Raw genomic sequence first — 7,271 nt, 5'->3', positions numbered from 1 at the left:
CCACATGTCAATTTTAGTCATAGTGTGTTAGTTATTTGACGGAGAATACTCGAATTAGCGTGAAAGTTAAAGTAAGCTTACGTTAGCCTCCAGCTGCAGCAACCAGCTAAGTCATTTTAAACCATTTTTCCCCGCGAAGATTTTCCTCACAGACAAGTAATGTATAGTTGTTTTGGATGTGTAGTTGTTTTGGAAAGCTCAAATGATGTGTTCTCATTTAATGTTGTCCACATGTCCAGGTATAGAGTGTGTTACTCGACTGAGAATACACAAATAAGCGTGAAAGTTATAGTAAGCTAACGTTAGCCTCCAGCTAAATCATTTTAAAGCCATTTTCCCCGCCAAGATTTTCCTCACAGACAAGTAATGTATAGTTGTTTTGGAAAGCTCAAATGATGTGTTCTCAATTAATGTTCTCCACTTGTCCAGGAATAGAGTGTGTTATTCGACTGAGAATACACAAATTAGCGTGAAGGTTAAAGTAAGCTAACGTTAGCCTCCAGATGCAGCAACTAGGTCATGTCATTTCAAAGGTGCTAATTTTAGCCTCCTGATTTGCGTTGCTTATATCAATCTTGCTTGGCTTTCAATACTAATTTATTTGGTGCATGTGCATGTGCCTTGGATAAACAATGCCATATTAAATCTGTAAAACTGAAAGTTGTCTTTGCTTATTGTTTACAGGTGCTTCTTGGGCATCAACCCAGAGCAAGGCTCGAAGAAGAGGCGTGGAGGGATAAATGCAAATGTCAGCACACTCCAGAGAAAGCTTGTCGACTTCGAGTGGTCATTGTAAATTTGTAATTGTTTTTTGCATTTTTTTTTTTGTAATTGCATTTCATTTTTGTTTATATTGTATATGTTCCAAAGTTTTGTTTATATTTTATATGGTCTGAAGACAGACAGTTATTTAGGAGAGTCTACGTTCTGGAGTGTTGTGTGTAATTTGACGTGTTTTAAACTTTTTTCATTGTGTATTAGGATATTGATTAATGAATTTGACGTGTTTTTAACTTTTGCTATTTGTATTTGGGTTTTGAGTTCTAGGGTTAGGGTATTGAGTAATGAACATGTAACAAACCTTCAGTAATTGTTATGTAATTGGGTATTGATTTTGGCGTGTTTTTAAACCTTTTTTATTGTAATGTATTTAGGTATTGAATAATAAATATGACGTGTTTTAAACCTTCACGAATTTGTATGTATTTGGGTATTGATTCATTAATTTTAAAAGTTAAAATTATTATTGTCTTTGTTCTTGCTTTGACTTTTAATTTAGCAAATCCAAAGCACATTTGTGTGGTAAAATCACAGTTAACAAGTCAAATGTGCAGTACTTAAATTGTAAATGTACTGTATAATGTACTAGTTGCATTACTTTTACAGTAAAAATACTGTAAATTATATACAGCAAGATGATGTAATTCCACAGCTACATACTGCCAAATCACAGTAATCCAATGGCATGACAACTGTGAAATTACAATATACCGGTGTAGTTGCAATGCATTTTACTGTGAAATTTTTACAGTTCATTACTGTAAAGCATGTGCAGTACATTACTGTGAAATTTTTACAATAAATTACTGTAAAATTACCGTAATGCAACCAGTAGCCAGGAGTTGACTGTAACAGTACGGTGAAATATTTTACAGTGTGAGGAGTACGGTGAAATATTTTACAGTGTGAGGAGGTTTTCAAAAAAGAACTAGGCATGTTAAAAGGCATGAAGGCATCTATCCGTGTTTCTGCAGATGCCCATCCAAAATTCTATAGCCCCGCTCAGTTCCGTATGCCATGAGGGCGAAAGTAAAAGAGGAGATAGATAGGCTACTGAAAGAGGGCATCATATCACCTGTGAAGTACGCTGAGTGGGCGGCACCGATTGTTCCTGTGTTGAAGCCGGAGGGCTCCATTAGAATATGCGGCGATTACAAACTAACATTCAGCGCCTCCTCACTAGAGCAATACCCTATTCCTCGTGTTGAAGACCTGTTCAATACACTGGCAAGAGGGACACGTTTCTCCAAGCTTGATTTAAGCCATGCCTATCAGCAGATCATGATGGATGATGAGTCCAAGAAATATCTAACAATAAACACACACAGAGGTCTCTTTACCTACAATAGGCTCCCGTTCGGAGTCTCATCTGCTCCAGCAATATTTCAGAGAACAATGGAGAGTTTGTCTAGACCTGCCTAGAGTAGCTGTTTACCTGGACAACATTTTACTGACTGGAAGAGACACTGAAGAGCATCTGAGCACGCTGGATGAGGTACTCAGACGACTGAAAGAGGCAGGACTGTGACTGCGCAGAAGCAGGTGTGCATTTTTGCAAGACCAGGTTGAGTACTTAGGTCACAAGATTGATGCTGAAGGCCTGCACCCAGTGCAAAGCAAGGTAACAGCCATCAAGGAAGTTCCACCTCCAACCACAGTGACTGAGCTGAAAGCATATCTTGGCCTTTTAAACTACTATAACAAGTTTCTCCCTAATCTCGCCACACACCTAGCACCATTACACAGACTGTTAAGAAAAGACTTTCAGTGGACTTGGAAGAAGGAAGAAGAAGATGCATTTTGTTTGTCTAAACAGCTGCTGAAATCAGCAAAAGTCCTGGCTCACTATTCAGCAGACAAAGAACTTGTGCTGGCATGCAACGCCTCACCGTACGGAGTCGGCACGGTGCTGTCACACATCATGGAAGATGGTAGTGAAAAGCCCATAGGCTTCATGTCACGCACACTGACACCAGCTGAAAAGCGTTATTCACAGCTTGACAAGGAGGGGTTAGCCATCATATTCGGAATTAAGCGATTTCACAAGTATATCTATGGAAGAACATTCACAATCAGCACTGACCACAAGCCATTGATCTCGCTTTTCCATGAAAAGAAGCCGGTGCAAAAGATGGGGTCACCAAGAGTGCAACGGTGGGCTATACTTCTGAGAGCGTACGAGTACAATATGGTGTACAACAAGCCAGGCAAAGACCATGCAAACGCAGACGCATTGAGCAGGCTGCCACTGCCACACACCGAAGTGGAGGATGATACAGGACAGGTCCTCATGCTGGATGTGGTGGAAGACCCACCAATCACAACAGCCCAAGTAAAGCAGTGGACGGCGAAAGATGTAACATTATCACAAGTGCTGTTGTGGTGTTTGAATGGCTGGCCAAAAGAGGTGGCTTCAATGTTCAAGGCCTACAGCCAGAGAAGGCTTGAACTCAGTGTCAGAGATGGATGTGTGCTCTGGGGAGCTAGAGTGGTGATTCCAAAGAAGGGGAGGACCACCCTTTCGAAACATCTACACTACACGCACCCAGGCATCTCCACGATGAAGGGTTTGGCACGTTCATACATGTGGTGGCCAGGAATGGATGCGGACATAGAAGGAGAAGTACAGTCCTGCCACACATGCCAGGAAAACAGAAAGGCTCCAGCTGCAGCTCCTCTCCATCCCTGGGAGTGGCCAGAGACACCCTGGAGTAGATTGCATGTTGATTATGGAAACAGAAAGGCTCCAGCTGCAGCTCCTCTCCATCCCTGGGAGTGGCCAGAGACACCCTGGAGTAGATTGCATGTTGATTATGCCGGCCCACACTTAGGGAGGATGTTTCTCATCGTTATCGATGCACACTCCAAGTGGCTTGATGCGTATCCAACAAGTAGTGCAACAAGCCAAGCAGGGACGTGCAGTGAGGTTCGGAGCTGGTGAGGCACAGAAACCGGAAGTGATTACGTCATTTTGAGCTCTAGTTTAAACTATATATATAATGTATATATACATGTATATATGTCTATGGTTTTAAAATTGTCATCTGATCAGAACTGAAAAAACGTTGTTTTATTGTCTAATACCATTATTTTCAAACGATTGTTTTTTTATTGTATTATGATGAGTTATTAATAAGATATTAATAGTTGCAAGCTAGTGTATGTAGCCCTCCCACCAATGATATGGCTCATTTCATTTTGTCTGGAGAAAATATAACTACGGTGGTGGGATGCTAATTTAAATGAGTAGTGCAACAAGCCAAGTCACCATTGAAAAACTCAGACAGTGCTTTAGCACACATGGCCTGCCACAGACAGAAGTATCTGACAATGGCACATGCTTTACAAGCCAAGAGTTTGAATCATTCCTGAAACAGAATGGTATACAGCACATAACATCTGCACCCTTTCACCCGGCATCAAATGGCCTAGCCGAAAGAGCCGTGCAAACGTTCAAGCAAGGGATTAAGAAAACAAAAGGAGATACTTTGGAAACAAAAATAGCAAGGTTTCTGTTCAATTACAGAATAACACCCCTAAGTACGACTGGCTTGTCTCCAGCTGAAATGCTGATGTCTAAGAGACTGCGTTCCACACTGGATCTTCTGCTGCCCGATGTGAAGTCAAAGATTCAAAAGAAACAGCTCAAGCAGAAAGCACAACACGACTTACACAGCAAATGGAGAAGCTTCTCTCCTGGTGACGACGTATACATCCGAAACTATGGTTACGGACCAAGGTGGGTTCCAGCCGTCATTGAGAGGAACACAGGGCCTGTCTCCTATACAGTGCAGACAGGAGATGGACGCACCATGAGACGCCACGTGGACCAGATCCGTAAACGTCACGCTTCAATGAACGAGACATCCATGCCGGACATGACACTGGAGCCCATGAGTCTTCAGGTCCCAGAGAACGCAGCGGAGGCTTTGACCAGAGACTCTGCTGTTCCAGCGTCAGTGGGAGGAGAAGGGAGTGAGCCCATTGAAACAGCCCAGGTTCACGCTCCAGCTGATCAGCCAGATGCGAGTGCAGACTCACCACCGCTGCTGCGACGCTCTGAGTGCACAAAAAAAAAAGACTCCAACTCATCTGAGAGACTTTGTTTAATAGTAGTGAGCTCCCTCCAGCAAGAGCAAGAATGCGCTCTGGGGCAACCAAGTCAATTTCTTGAAATGTTATTACAGCAAGGTATATTGAGTAGAGAGAACTTAGATTTTTAAGGCAACCAAGTCAATTTCTTGAAATGTTATTACAGCAAGGTATATTAGGTTAACCTGAGTAAGATCCTAGTCAAGACAAATTAAACATAAAAGTTGAGTTAACGTAAACTGAGTAGTTGACTCAATGCATCCCATGCTCAAATGAGTTGATATGATGTATAATTTCAAGTCACATTAACTAAAGATAATGTTGTGTTAACAAAGATTCTTGAGTTAATAGAACACTGTCTGATTTAGAATTTTAGTCAGATCAACAAGCTATCTTTAGTTGAAGCAACTTGATTACCACGTTGTGCTAACTTAATATATGAGTTTCAATTAACTCAAAATTTTAAGGCAACCAGGTTACTTACTTTTTTAAGTTAAAACAACAAATCCTTTTTTACAGTGTGGAAGGATGGTAGTCCACCCTCCTTCCTAGTTATTGTTTTTTGATGTTTGTAAAAAAACAAAAAAAAATTATGCACAACACCTGTAAACACTGCCATTGATGTTAGACTAATAATACTTTTCAGTTAAAAGTTGACATCTGAACACTATTCTAAGATAGTCAATTGTGTGATGATTTTATTTAGATTATCTTGGTAGGTAAATAATACAGGATGGTTCCTTAGAATGTTGCCGTTTACAGTATAAATAAGTTAAGGTAACAGTTAATGTTAAAGCTCACCAGAGTAGTTTACTCTTAAGGGGGGAGGAATGTGGTATCCTGATTATCTGGTTCATATAAATACTATTGCAATACCACCCCACTCCATCAGGAGGACATAGTTAACCTTGAGGTCAAGACATTGATACCAGATCAAGTAGCGATGACCTGAGTAATGTATGTGCTATCTACAACCTCTGTGCTTTCTTATATTAAATACTGAACATGATCCTCTGGAGTGAATCATCTATGACTGATAACTAAGTAATCACACCGCTCATACTGCATACTCAACCTATTAGCTGCTACTGGAGTATAACTCCAAACCAAGACGTTGACAATGGAACTATTTATAGGCAGCATGCAGAAGTCAGGAAGTCAGAATTTCCTGTGGGTGGGTGTAACAACCGCCAACTCCAAACAAAGTATCTGATAGCTTGATAGCGGTAGCTCTCTTCAGGGAGAATAGATACCCTAAACCTCGTGCTAATACGAAGCAACTATATGAAGTTGTCTGAATTTGCCTTTTTGAATTCACGTTGATTCCACTGCTTACGTCGAAGGATTCGTCTTCAGTTCTTTCAAGAACGGTACATTTCGCTTACTTTGACTAGGGTGACTGTAGGTCTATGTCTTCGAGGGAGATATGTTTGCATGTTCATGCATAAATGATGTGATATAGCCTCCTTGACAACCAACAATAGACTGAGCCTGGATCTTTTTAGCAGGGGTGTCGCTTGATGAGCCTCTACCACAGTTCAAAACGACTTACCTACTTACATTATTTACGTAAGCAAACGTGTGTATAATATATCGGATTTATTGGGCCAATGTTCTATTGATTTATGGTGTTGTGTTCTGGTTTGTTGTTGAACTTCGTCTTTAAGCGTGTAGTGATGTGCTGATCGATCCTGAAATAGCTATTCTTCCGATCCCAATTCTTCTTCCTGTTATGCAAACTATGCTTGGGGAACTGCAGAGTTGACATTATCGTCATTGCATTAGAAGAAGAACACTGAACATTGTTTATTTGACCGTGTTGACGGCTGACCATAAACGCAGTCACGTTTGGAAGTATTTCAGTTTGTTTTGTATTTTGGACCTCGTTAAACACCCTGAGGTTTGCGTCGGATTAGGCTTCAGGTTAGACTTAAGGTTGGTGTGTTTATGTTCAAACGTGAGTCCCCTGATTTCTTAAAACTACAGGTTGCTGTACTAAAATGTATATGAATACAAAAATATGACAGTGAAATGAATAAATATGGTTATTATGATGTAAGTAATGTGTAGTTCTAGGGAATGAGAAATGACGGAGTCCTCAAAGCGTAACCAACCAGTACTTTACTCATGGCAGAACTAACATGGCATCATCAGGAAGTGCAACTTCTTTACATGTAAACAACCTGTATAGGTACTTCCTTTGTTACATTAACAGTAAAGAACACAACATTGTCCCCTTTGTAGAAAAGGAAAAACTACCCTACTGAGGGCACATGTGTCTGAAATAATAAACACATGGGAATGCCTAACAACTCACCCTTTTGACTGTAACATTACTCTGCAGTTTAAAAAAACTTAAGTGCAATCAATACAGTAACAGTGTGTCAAAAGTAGTGCAT

This window comes from Sprattus sprattus (assembly GCF_963457725.1).
Source record: "Sprattus sprattus genome assembly, chromosome: 1".
NCBI lineage: Eukaryota > Metazoa > Chordata > Actinopteri > Clupeiformes > Clupeidae > Sprattus > Sprattus sprattus.
The sequence above is the reverse complement of the archived record's forward strand: the minus strand, read 5'-3'. Positions refer to the sequence as shown.